This window comes from Lygodium microphyllum, chromosome 6, assembly GCF_053477565.2.
Source record: "Lygodium microphyllum isolate KBCC chromosome 6, Lygodium_microphyllum_v1.1.10, whole genome shotgun sequence".
Lineage (NCBI taxonomy): Eukaryota > Viridiplantae > Streptophyta > Polypodiopsida > Schizaeales > Lygodiaceae > Lygodium > Lygodium microphyllum.
In genome coordinates, this window is record NC_141140.1 from 129961321 (window position 1) to 129974582 (window position 13262).

The window sequence follows — 13262 nt, forward strand, 5'->3', positions numbered from 1 at the left end:
GTAGAGATGTGGTATTCGTTGAACGTGCCCGTCAGCCCTTCATGGACTGCAAAAATCAGCCCAATGTAGGGCCTGTGAAAATGTTTGATAGTTTGTTGCCTTCACTTCAGCAAAGTGCACCTAATTTTGGTCAATTTCAACAACCTATTAAGGGTTTCCAACAGCAAAATCAGCAACAATCACATGCTGAACAGCAGCTTGATTTTCAGCCCATTGATCAAGGCATTGCTAACTACTAAGTGGCCAATGAGAGGGTTACTATTTAGAAAGCTAAAATAGTCTATAGATGGCTGTTAGGTACGTTACAAAATAGCAAACAGTTTGTTCCACTTCCTGGTGAATTGATTTTCAGAATTAATTAATTCTAAAAGTTAATTAAATGACCGAAAATTGTTGAAAAGTGGAAAAAGAAAGCTGTCACTTGGCAAAAATTCCCATGCAATGGGGGAGAAGGCTTTTTTGGGGCTGGTGGAGACTGATTCAGTGCATTCAAGTTGAGGGAGAGAGAAGTAAGAAGCTCATGATCGGATTCTGCAACAAGAGGCCCAATAGCAACATGCAATAGCATTTATGAGCCCTACAAGAGCTGGCAACAATAGTTCTGGCCCTCTTGGTAGCAAGCGACAACATTCGGGGCAGCCTGGTTAGAGCAATAGCTATCTCTGAAGGGTTCTCTACATTGGAACTCCAAAAATTCTCTCTCTACAACATTCTCTCACCTTCTCCAACCTATGCTCAACCATTCTCAGCAAATCTTGGTCATTTAGAGTAAATCTCAATCAGATCTGGTGGGCAGCAAAGCAATTTCTTCTGTAAACCCTAATTTACAACAAAAATTAGGGTTTACCAGCCGCCTTGGGACCTGTGCCAGCAATTAGAGGCATTGAAGACTGAAATCAGCAATTGGAATTCAAGGAATTGCCAAAGATTTCAGATACCAGCCCATCCCAATTAATTTGGGGCAGCATTTGCCAACCAATGGTCAATTTTAGACAAGTCATGGGTGAAGTTCAAGGGGTGAATTGATCAAAAGGCTTGCTAATCATTTATGATAGCAAGGGGCATTTGGGTCAGCAGAGAAGATTGAAGAGTCTCAATCGTACTCCTTCCAATTGCAATATAAGTTAAAGAAATACCACAAGGGGCACCACTTTTGGAGCCAACAAGGTATTGGATGCCTTCATACGTTGAACTAGTACTGGACAAGACAAATTGGACGCACCCATTTGTCTATCAAATGTGGACAACTATGTTGCAATCAGATTGTTTCTTCTCACTTGCATCCTCTTCCAATCTCTCCCTGTTCACTTTCCTTTCGGTTGTGCACTCTCACATGGTATCATAGCCACATGTGGGAGCTGGACTCTTCGAAGAGGAGCAATCTGTCTGCCATGCCCAGCAAGCTGGGGTGCTGCAGACCTGCATTTGATCAAGGGCAAGCCTTCAGATAGTGTCTTTTTCTGATTGGAGACCTTATTTACTGCAGGGCAGACCTGTGTTTTGTGCAGGTTATCCATTATTGTGCTGTGTCTACAATCTGGGAGGTTCTGCTGCTGGGAGCATCTCACTCAGCTGGGCATCACAACAAATCTGTCAGACCAGTCGTCAGCCATTGTTGTCTACAGGACAGGCCTGCGTTTGTGCAGCCAGCCAGCCACCTCCATCCTGCATTTATGCATGAGCAGCCACCCTACATACTAGGCAGGCATTTGTCCCAGCTGGCAGCCCTTCTTTCCTATGGGGCGGCAGTTTCTGTGACATGGGCAGCACCCTCTTGTGCTGCACAACCTTTCCTTACCTGCTGATCTCACCCTGGTTCACTACGTTTTGCAGTCCAGACACATCAACTGCAGCATTTCATGCTTCCTACCCTCAGCTACTCGTTGGTTTTTTTAACAGCTGCCATCTTCTCCCCTGCTGTACAGCAATCTAGCAAGCCCTGAACAGGAGGTGGAAGACACTCTTTACAAGTCAATTTCCCCAACATTCCACAACATGTTTTCTTGTTTTCTTGCAGGTATTTTTCAAAGGACATCTATGGCCAATGCATATGACTAGGTGTCATGGGGATGTGAAATTTTGAGATGCTTTAATCTTGCTAGTAACATTTGATTAAGTTACTAATCAAATGTGCAAGGTTGTTTAGCACATGTGATGCACATGGCAATTATTTCATGGGAACACGCCAAGGATCGCGAGGATGCAGTGGGTGTTAAAGGCAAAAGTTGTGTTAAGTTATGCCAACTGGGTTTTGGTGGTCAGTTGGTGCCAGGTTGGACCCTAGGACAATTGTTTGGCCATTAAGTGTCAGTGGTGACACTAGAGACTAGCATTAATTAATTAATTAATGCTAGTCTAGGGGTCAACAGAGGTTGGAAACCACTCTAAGTTGCAAATGGCCTAGCCAATTTCATTCCAGATGGGCATGTTTAATTTTGGGCAGGGTCAAAAGGGCTGAAATTAATTTTCAGAATTCATTAATTCTGAAAAATTAATTTAATGGCTAAAAATGCATTAGGAGGGTTACCACTTGGCAAAACTTTCCCATGCAACTAGGGAGAAGGCTGTTGGAGGGTGGTGGAAGCTGAATGGCAGCCATTCGGAACTTGGTGGAAGAAGAGGAGGTGATCAGATTTGGCTCTGAGAGGCGACGACGAGGCATTGCGCGCCATGACAGGACAGGGGGCAGCAGGTTTTCTCTTCCGCCTCAAGAGAGGCGGCGGTAGGAGAGGAGGCCTCGCCAGTCGAGCTAGTGTTTTACACCCCTTTTGAAGCTGTTGGTGCCATCAGATTTGTCATCAAAGCTATGAATCAGAAGATACATTTCAGCTGATTTTCTCTCTTTCTACAGCATTCTCTCATCTCCTCCAGTCTATGCTCAAGTATTCTCAGCAATTCTCAACCATGGGTAGCAAAGTACAGCCAAATTTTGTGGACAGCAGAGAGTTTACTGCTGTAAACCCTAAATTACAGCAGTAATTAGGGTTTAGCAGCCACCTTGGGACCCGTACCACCAGTCAAAAGCATTGTACACTGAAATCAGCAGCGGAAATTCGTGGAATTGTGAGGATTTCAGATGCCAGTCCATCTATTGTGAATTTGGGGCAGCATTTGACCAGTTGGGGTTCCATTAGAGCAAGTCCTGAGTGAAAATCAAGGGCCAATTTGCCCAAATGCTTTGCTGATTATTAGAACAGCAAGGGGCTTTTGAATCAGCCAAGGAGATTGTGAAATCTCGGCTTGTAATTTATCCATCAACAATTGAAATTAAAGAAATACCGAAAGGGGCACCAGTTTTGGGGCCAACAGGGTGTCCACCGTCCAAGTTTATGAAGGTAAAGTGAGCAATTCAATTTATTTCATTTGCTAATTGCTGTAATTAAGTGCTTAATCAGGTTAAACCACCCTATCTGAGAAGGAAGGTTGGTTTCATGGTTCCATTGCCGGAATAATCACTCAATCTCTTAATTTGGTGAGCCCGAGGCACTTGATTGCAATCCAAAGCTTTGTGCTAGTGCTGATTTTTGTGCTCAGCTGAGGAATTACAGCAACATGTCTTCATATAGTGAGATGGAATCAAGCAGTGATGATGCCTCTCAGTATGGACATTCTCATGGGAATGAAGGAAATGCAATGCCTAATCTTGGACAAGGCTCTCATGATGGACAACAAGCTGAAAATGTTGTTGTTGGGCAAGATGCAGGGCCTTCAAGCCGTCATGAGGTAGATGACCAGCAAAGTGAAGAGGAATTTGATGACTGGTTCAAGAATCGGATGAGGACAGCAACAAATCTCTTTGCTGAATTGGCAAAGGATCCTCAGTTCACCCGATTTTTGAATGCTCTGAAGAAGGACAGCAAGGGCAAGGACAGCAAGATGCACTGAAGGTAGTGCCAAATCCTTCACTTAAAGCTCCTAAAGAGGCCAATGAAGCTAAACAGTTGATACCTATGGGACAAGGAATGCAAATGCAAGGCCATTATGGAAGTGCCAATCCAATGGATTTTGGATAGCCGGGCATACATGCTATGATGGGGCAGCCAGGATACTTTGGTGGTAGCACGATTTTTCATGCAATGGTTGGCCAAGGGCCGCATACGGAAATGCATGGCACAAATCCCTATGGTATGCAGCAGCCAATGCATGGTGTGCAAGGCCCATTGTTTTCGGGTATGGCTAGAAATGTACAAAACCCTATGTATGGTAGCATTGGCTTGTTGCCTGGGGCACAAAGTGGAATGTTTGGCAATGCATCTGCACCCCCGAATGCTTATGGGGCTCAAGGAACGACTGCTGGTCATCCAAATGCTTCATTTGGGCTTGGTCATGATGTAAATATAGCAAATGCACCCTTTTTGCAGCAGCCAGTGTATGACAACTTGACTCCCAAAGGGGAAGAAAAAGACTATGACGAGGGTGGAAAAGCAGTGAAGTTTGAGTCCTTCAGTAGTGCACAAGATAGGCTGAAAGCTTTGACCTTCATTCAACAGTTTGATGCAGCCTATTCAGGGGGAAACTTCACCGAATCCTCTAAGATTCGAAAGGTAGCCACTTTCTTGAATGGGAATGCATTGCAGTGGTGGTCCACGCTCTTGATGCAAGGTAGAGCACCATTAACATGGGTACAATTCAAGCAAATGTTTGCATCGAATTGCTTGACTAGTACCTTTGAGGTGGACATCATGACAGCTTGGAACAAGGTTGATGCTAAGGAATGCAAGAATTTAGAGCAATACAATAAGAAGTTTTGGGATGCATTGCTGCCCGTCACTTCTTATCGTGCCGTACCCCTTCATGAGCAAGTGAAAAAATATGTATGTGGACTGCCCAAAGGAATCAAGGATTTTTGCATAAAATCCACCGTGTCTAGCATGTCTCAGCTCATAGAGACTGCTGCTACAGCCGATGCTTTGCTGCGTGGAAAGGATTCAGGCTTCCAAGAGAGCGGGGAGAAGCCGAATAAAAAGTTGTTTAAGGCTGAGAAAAGGGGCATATCTGAAAACCAGCCTGAAAAGAGGTCAAAACAGTAAAGAAAGGGCTCGAAAACATTGGCACAACGTAGGGAATTGATGGGTGCAAATAAATGCTTTATTTGTGAGCAGGAGGATCATATTGCAAAGAACTGTCCCAATAGGCAGCAAGCTGCAAAATCAGAAAATCAGGGAGATCCTAAGGGTAAAAGGCCCAAAACATCAGTGGGATTGGTGCCCGATGTTGTTAGTGATCAGCCCAATGATGATGCTACTGAGTTATGCAGAGCACGGGGCAAAATTAGGGATCAGCATGCATTGATCTTCTTTGATAATGGTGTATGAGCCAACTTCATCTCTATTGACATGGCAGCCCGTCTAGGCATCAAAGAGGATGAGATGGGAGCCATGGGGGACGTTGGAATGGCATATAAGAGTCATGCAGAACCTGTCACACCACTCATTGGAAAGCTTTGGTTGCACATACAGGGATATGCGGGCAGCGAAGAGTTTTACATTGCTCCACTTGAGGATTGTGATGCGTTGCTTGGTATGCCATGGTGCCACCGTATACATGCAATGATTGATTCATATGCAAAAGAGATCACTATTCAACATAAGAGAAAGACACTCACACTTAATGTAAAGTTGAAAGGGGAATCTGTCCCTGTTGTATTTGCAGCTGCTATTTCTAAAGTAATGACCCAATGATGATGCTACTGAGTTATGCAAAGCATGGGGCAAAATTAGGGATCAGCATGCATTGATCTTCTTTGATAATGGTGTACGAGCCAACTTCATCTCTATTGACATGGCAGCCCGTCTAGGCATCAAAGAGGATGAGATGGGAGCCATGGGGAAAGTTGGAATGGCATATAAGGGTCATGCAGAACCTGTCACACCACTCATTGGAAAGCTTTGGTTGCACATACAGGGATAGGTGGGCAGCGAAGAGTTTTACATTGCTCCACTTGAGAATTGTGATGTGTTGCTTGGTATGCCATGGTGCCACCGTATACATGCAGTGATTGATTCATATGCAAAAGAGATCACTATTCAACATAAGAGAAAGACACTCACACTTGATGTAAAGTTGAAAGGGGAATCTGTCCAGGGGAATCTGTCCCTGTTGTATTTGCAGCTGCTATTTCTAAAGTAATGAAAAATCATCTTTTAGCGTATTTAGTTTTTGTTAAGGATAAGGATGATAGTGAGAATGTTGGGAATATGTCTAAATTAGAAAAGGATCGCATGTCATTTCTGAAAATGTACACTGATTGCTTCCCTCGGTCACTTCCAAGGCAACTACTACCTGAAAGACCCGAAGATCATGGCATAGACCTTATCCTTGGAAGTAGCCCTCCTAATAAACCACCCTATAAAGTCAGTAGAGCCCAATGGGAGGAGATTATGAGTCAAGTAAATGAGTTGTTAGAAAAAGGGCTGATTCAGCCCAGCTCATCTCCTTTCTATTCTCCAGTGCTTTTGGTGCAGAAAAAGGATGGTTCATGGCGTATGTGCATTGACTATCATGTTCTGAACAAGATCACGATAAAGAACCACTTTCCGATCTCTCAAATCGATGATGTTATGGATAGATTGCAAGGGGCAGCAATATTCAGCCGTATAGATTTGAAAAGTGGGTATCATCAAATACGCATTAGACCGGAGGATGTGCCTAAGACAGCTTTTAGGACATCTTTTGGGTTATATGAATTTCTTGTCATGCCTTTTGGACTTACAAATGCTCCTGCCACTTTTAATCGGATGATGGATCGCATCTTTCGGCCACATAGAGCATTTGTGGATACTTTCTTTGATGACATGATTGTCTATTCAAAGAATGAGACGGAGCATAGAAAGCACTTGGACATTGTTTTCAATGAGCTACGTAAGCATAGGCTAGTTATCAATGGCAAGAAGAGTAAATTCTTTTCGCATGAAATCCACTTCTTGGGACATATTGTATCGGCTGATAGTATTCGTATGGACCCTACTAAGGTTGAAGCAATACGTTCATGGCCAACTTTGAAGAATGTTCATGAGATCCATAGCTTCTTGGGTTTATGTTCTTACTATAGAAAGTATGTACGCGGGTTTGCTAAAATTGCATCTCCATTGCATGCTTTGCAAAAGAAAGATGTGCCATTTAGATAGACAGCTGTGGAAATTTCAGCATTTGAAAATTCGGAGGAAAAGATGACTTCAGATCCTGTGCTTGTGTTGCCTGATCTAAGGAAGTCATTTGTGGTTCAGTGTGATGCATGTGGTAACAGCATTGGGGCTGTCCTTATGCAAGATGACCGAGTTGTGGCTTATGAGAGCCAAATTCTCCACGGTGCAGAGAGGAATTTACAAGTTTATGAGAAAGAGCTCTTGGCTATAATTCATGCACTGTCTACGTGGAAACATTATTTGTTGGGAGCTGATTTTACAGTGCAAACAGACCATCGGACTTTGAGGTACTTTCTAACGGAAACAAAGTTGTTAGAGAAGCATATGAGATGGGAAAATTTTCTCTCTATTTTCATTTTCAGATTGTACACATTGATGGTAAAAAGAATGTTGTGGCTGATGCACTGTCACGTAAGCCACAAATTTCAGTCGTCACTATGGTTTATCACACTGAGTTGGATGCCATGCAATAGCAATATGCTGCTGATTCGGACTTTGCTAATATTAATGATCAACTTTGCAATGGCCAAAGGCATGAGCATTTTATGCTAAGAGATGGATTTCTGTTGATGCACGGACGACTGAGTGTCACAAAGCAGTTGAGACCTAGAGTGATCATTGAAAGTCATGCTCCTCTGTATGCAGGACACAAAGGTATTGATGCCACAGTCAAGGCAGTGGAGCATTTCTTTTATTGGCCAGCTTTGAGGCATGATGTAGAGCAATTTGTTAGGATATGCATCATATGTCAGAAGGTAAAGCATGATAGGCAAAAGATACCGGGCTTGTTGCAGCCCTTGCCTATTTCAGATAGGCCTTGGCAGAGCATTGCTATGGACTTTATCTTTGAGCTTCCTAGGACACCTACAAGGAATGATGGGATATGGACTATTATTTGCAAGTTTAGCAAACAACCCACTTCATTCCGGTGAGAAAGAAGATAAAGGCTGATCATATGGCACGATTATTTATGCAGCACATTTTCAAGTATCATGGTATGCCTGAGTCGATTATCAGTGATCGAGACCCTCGGATGACTAGTCTATTCTGAAGGGGTTGTTTGAAAATATGGGTACCACGCTGAAATTCTCATCATCCTTCCATCTGCAGACAAATGGTCAGTCTGAGGAAGCAAATTTCAAAGTGTTGGATCTTTTGAGGTGCTATGTTTCAGACCATAAGACACAGTGAGAGCACTATTTGCCATTGGTTGAGTTTGCATACAATAATACGGTGCATAGTTCCACTGGCAAGGCTCCATTTGAGGTGGTTGAGGGTGGCAAGAAGGTTCCACCTATTTTGCACACTAAGGATAAGATCTTTGAGGCTGATCGTTTTGTGGAAAGCTTGGATGCAGCCTATGCAAAGATAAAGTATGCACTTTAGAGGTCACAGGACAAGCAAAAGCGGGCCATTGATCGCCATAGACGTGCTTTGTAGTTTGCAGAGGGCGATTATGTATTGCTGCATTTCGAAAAGGCAAGGCTGCAAAAGATGAAGGGAAAAGAGAGGTTGTATCCGAAGTTAAGCATGAGATACTATGGGCCCTTTCAAGTGTTGGAAAAGGTCAACGATGTTGCATATCGGCTGAAATTACCTCCACATTGGTGGATACACAATGCCTTTCATGTCAGTTTGTTGAGACCTTTTCATGGTGATGTGCCAGAAGATGTATCTACTGAAATTCAACCAAAGGTTGAGGAACTAGATGAGATTTTGGTACCCGAGTAGATTTTGGCACATAAGGAAAGGAAGCTCAGAGGTAAAGTTTCCAGAAGATATTTGGTGAAGTTTCAAAATTATTCACCAATGGATGCAAAATGGATGGAAGAGGATGACTTAGCAGACCATCCTCAGTTGTTGCAACTTTATCTCCATGCCTTTCAGTTAGGGCTGGCTTTGGATCGGGCTTACTCAAGTTCAGCAGAGCGGGCGTCTAGAGCATTGGCTAATGCTCAAGGGGGAGGTAGCACTTCCACTCCACTGGTTTTGGACAACTCTCATATGTAGTGAATCTCGGATGTATCAGCATGCATCCAAGGTATTGTGCTGACAGTATGTTTGCCATGAGGTCACTACTCGATGTACTAGTCACTGTGAGATACATGTATATGAGTATGGTTGTCACCGCGGCTCTGAGACTATACTTATACATGAGTTTTTGGACCAATTTGGCATGAGTTTTTGCCTCAATTTTGAGATCAATTTTTAATTAGTTTCAGCTCAGTTTTTGATCAGTTTGAGAACTGTTTATTATCACTTTGGGATCAGTTTTGCATCAGCTTTTGCATCAGTATCTGATCAGTTTTTTTTTACCATCAGCCTGTGATCAGTTTGGAGTCACATTTGCAACCGTTTGTGATCAGTTCTCATATCAGTCCATGATCAGTTTATGATCAGGTCATGCTCAGTTTTTAATGGTTTACAGCTAATTCCATGGACAGCCACATGTAAACGAATGTCATTGAAAGTTTCAGCCATGGTTTATGCTGAGAATATGCTTTACTGTGGTTTTGAAATCAGAACGGTTGAGAAACATGAGTTATGGATGCATCCAATGGTTTCTAGCAACAGTTTTGGATTGTTTTTCAGTGTTTTCTATTATGTTTTGCTGGCTGGAAATTTTCAATAAGTTTTGCGCATATGCAACGGTTTGACAACAGTGGCCAATGTTGTGGTGACTGTCATGCCAAATTGAAATTCCAGTGCAATATACTTTTGCTTTGGCCCAATGCAGTGCAATTGAGGACGATTGCAAGGTTTTCAAGGAACGTGAAATTTTGAGATGCTTTAATCTTACTAGTAACATTTGATTAAGTTACTAATCAAATGTGCAAGGTTGTTTAGCACATGTGATGCACATGGCAGTTATTTCATGGGAACGGGCCAAGGACCCCAAGGATGCAGTGGGTGCTAAAGGCAAAAGTTGTATTAAGTTATGTCAACTGGGTTTTGGTGGTCGGTTGGTGCCAGGTTGGACCCAAGACAATTGTTTGGCCATTAAGTGTCAGTGGTGACACTAGGGACTAGCATTAATTAATTAATTAATGCTAGTCTAAGGGTTAACAAAGGTTGGAAACCACTCCGAGTTGCAAATGGCCTAACCAATTTCATTCCAAATGGGCATGTTTAATTTTGGGCAAGGTCAAAAGGGCTGAAATTAATTTTCAGCCATTAAATTAATTTTTCACAGCCGAGCTGTAATTTTTCAAGCCGAGCTGGTGTTTTACCCCCCTTTTGAAGCTATTGGTGCCATCAGATTTGTCATCAGAGCTAAGAATCAAAAGATACATTTCAGCTGATTTTCTCTCTTTCTACGGCATTCTCTCATCTCCTCCAGTCTATGCTCAAGTATTCTCAGCAATTCTTAACCATGGGTAGCAAAGTACAGCCAAATTTGGTGAACAGCAGAGAGTTTACTGCTGTAAACCCTAAATTACTGCAGTAATTAGAGTTTAGCAGCCACCTTGGGACCCGTGCCATCAGTCAAAGGCATTGTACACTGAAATCAGCAGCGGAAATTCGTGGAATTGTGAGGATTTCAGATGCCAGCCCATCTATTGTGAATTTGGGGCAGCATTTGACCAGTTGGGGTTCCATTAGAGCAAGTCCTGGATGAAAATCAAGGGGCAATTTGCCCGAATGCTTTGCTGATTATTGGAACAACAAGGGGCTTTTGAATCAACCAAGGAGATTGTGAAATCTTGGCTTGTAATTTATCCATCAGCAATTGAAATTAAAGAAATACAGAAAGGGGCGCCAGTTTTGGGGCCAACAAGGTGTCCACTGTCCAAGTTTATGAAGGTAAAGTGAGCATTTCAGTTTATGTTCATTTGCTAATTGTTGTAAGTGCTTAATCAGGTTAAACCACCCTATCCGAGAAGAAAGGCTGGTTTCACTAGGGGGATTGCATGGATTGGAAGTGCAAAGACCGACCACCATCTTATCATTCTCTCCCTTCACATTCTTCCGAGACTACCAATCTCCGATTGGCAATGCTAGCACCCCCTATGCAAATGCCTATCCTACACTCTCTACTTGCCTGCGAGAAGTAGGATGGGAAGAACTATCCTCTATGCTCCTGCAAAGTTGAGTGCATCCTCAACACTTTCAACCTTTGGGATTTTGTCACAAACTCTTTACACTAACCTACCATGGATCCCCATGTTGGAATGACCTCAAACTCGGCAGCTTCATGGGGTCAACTGAATGCCAAAGCCTGCTCTTTTCTCTTTGAGTTGGGTAGATTATGTGCTCTTGTATGTAAGATGCATCCACACCGCCACAAAGGTTTGGAAGAGATTGGCTACTCTATACCAAATCCAAACATTTAGGCATTGCCTATCTCTTGATTGAAGCTCTGACAACTCTCTATCCTCACAAATTTCCCTACGATGAGGAATCAATTATCACATCAAGAGGAAGAAGATTTGGCATGAGATTGTATTCCTTGGTAAGGACATTCCTTTGGAGAACCTAATTGTGGCATTGCTTTCACATCTACTATCATTGACATATGATATGTTCTACACCAATCTTCTCACCTCTTGTACACACGACATTCTAGTACAACCACTGCACATAGCTATGTTTTTACCATATCATCTACACGTAACGGACAAGCCAAGTAGAGGAAAGGGAAGAAGAAGAAATTGGAGTCATCTCCAAACTTTGATACTCATTCTGAGGGGAAGCACAGAGGATATCCCAAGTATCCTCACTGTGGGAAAAGCTCGCACCCCAAGGATAAGTGCTGGAAGAAATACTCTCACCTTAGTCTAGGAGTGAAGGTTGGATCTACATCAAAGCCGCCCTCACTGTGTCAATGTTTCTTCATATTCATCAAGTGAAGGAGCCTTCTTCACCAATCTTGTCTAGTTGAGGAGATTGGCTCCAAGATCTCCATTCATCAAAGGGTATAGTCACTATTGGTGACGTTTCTTCAGCACCTATTTGTGGTGTTGAGCCCTTGCCTCCATTGTCTACCCATTCATCGAACTCCATTTCGAAAGCCCTAAAAATTCCAAACTTGGGTTTCCTCTCCTCTCAATTTATGGTCTTACTAGACTTGGTACTCAGGGTGTGCATGTCCTAGTAGGCTGATAGGCAATCAACAAGCACTATTTGACCAATGCCTTGGCCTCTTTGGGGTAGCCCTTTGGACTCTCCAGGTAAGATAACCATCACCTCTATAGCATGATAGATCCTTGGGTGGCCGATTTGCACCCATTAACCGATGCCCTAGCTACTTTGAGGTGGGACATCTAAGGGTACACAAATAGTGAGCTATGCTTGGCGTCCCTTTCTAGTTCTAATTTTGGGCCTTAGAGGGGGTGTCAAGCTAAAAAAGGCATATTACACATCAAACCCCATTAGTGCCGCCCTCCATCCAACCACAATCTCGTTTTTGCGACTTGAAGGTGCTAGAGCTTTGCTATCCACACCCTGCATGCGAAGGATATCTCAACCAAATCTGTCCACCATTGTCTTCTACCATTAGGCGCCTACTTCTCAGCCATCATTGCAAATTCTGGCTCTTTCCAGCCATAAGACATCTCCACCCTGCTGGTCATCAAGTCAGCTGCTATCTACACCCTAGAGTTTGTGTTAATCATTGTAGGCTGCTCGAAACTATTGCATTTTCCCCAAATGTGCTATCGTCTATAGCTGGCAACCTCCATAGAGCTTATGTTTTGATCAATCTACTACCACCTTGCTTGGTCACTACCCTCCAATTTTGCTGCATTTTGTTGTTCTAGGCCTTCCCCATCTACACGACATCATCTTGTGCTGCATTTGCAGTTTTCTGTCCGTCTTCTCCCCACTAGTCATTGATCAAGCATTCTACTACTGCATTTGCTGCTGCCCAAGTTCCAACACATCCCAAGGCTGCCTTGCTGTGTTTCAGGATCCATCAGAGTACGACATTCTCTCCAACTGGCAATTTACTATTGTACAATTAGCACTCTCGAGGACAGTTACGCATTTCTTGTGTATAGATCAGACAATATTTTTGCAGTCTTCTTGTGATTTCCAGCATTACTGGGGGCAGTTAGGCTGGCCACACAAGTTGTGCGCATGCCATGTGGCATCTACGGTGTGGTGCAGCATTTATTA

At 43.1% G+C, this 13262-nt stretch overlaps 1 protein-coding gene and 1 pseudogene across 1 annotated transcript in view; one reads left to right on the top strand and one right to left on the bottom strand.

Moving 5' to 3' along the window:
- LOC148035121 (thioredoxin-like protein CITRX, chloroplastic) overlaps nucleotides 1-13262 on the bottom strand; it is a 36747-nt gene that overhangs the window by 7702 nt on the left and 15783 nt on the right. The window lies entirely within an intron of this gene.
- On the top strand, nucleotides 5337-9155 carry LOC148035122 (uncharacterized; annotated as a pseudogene).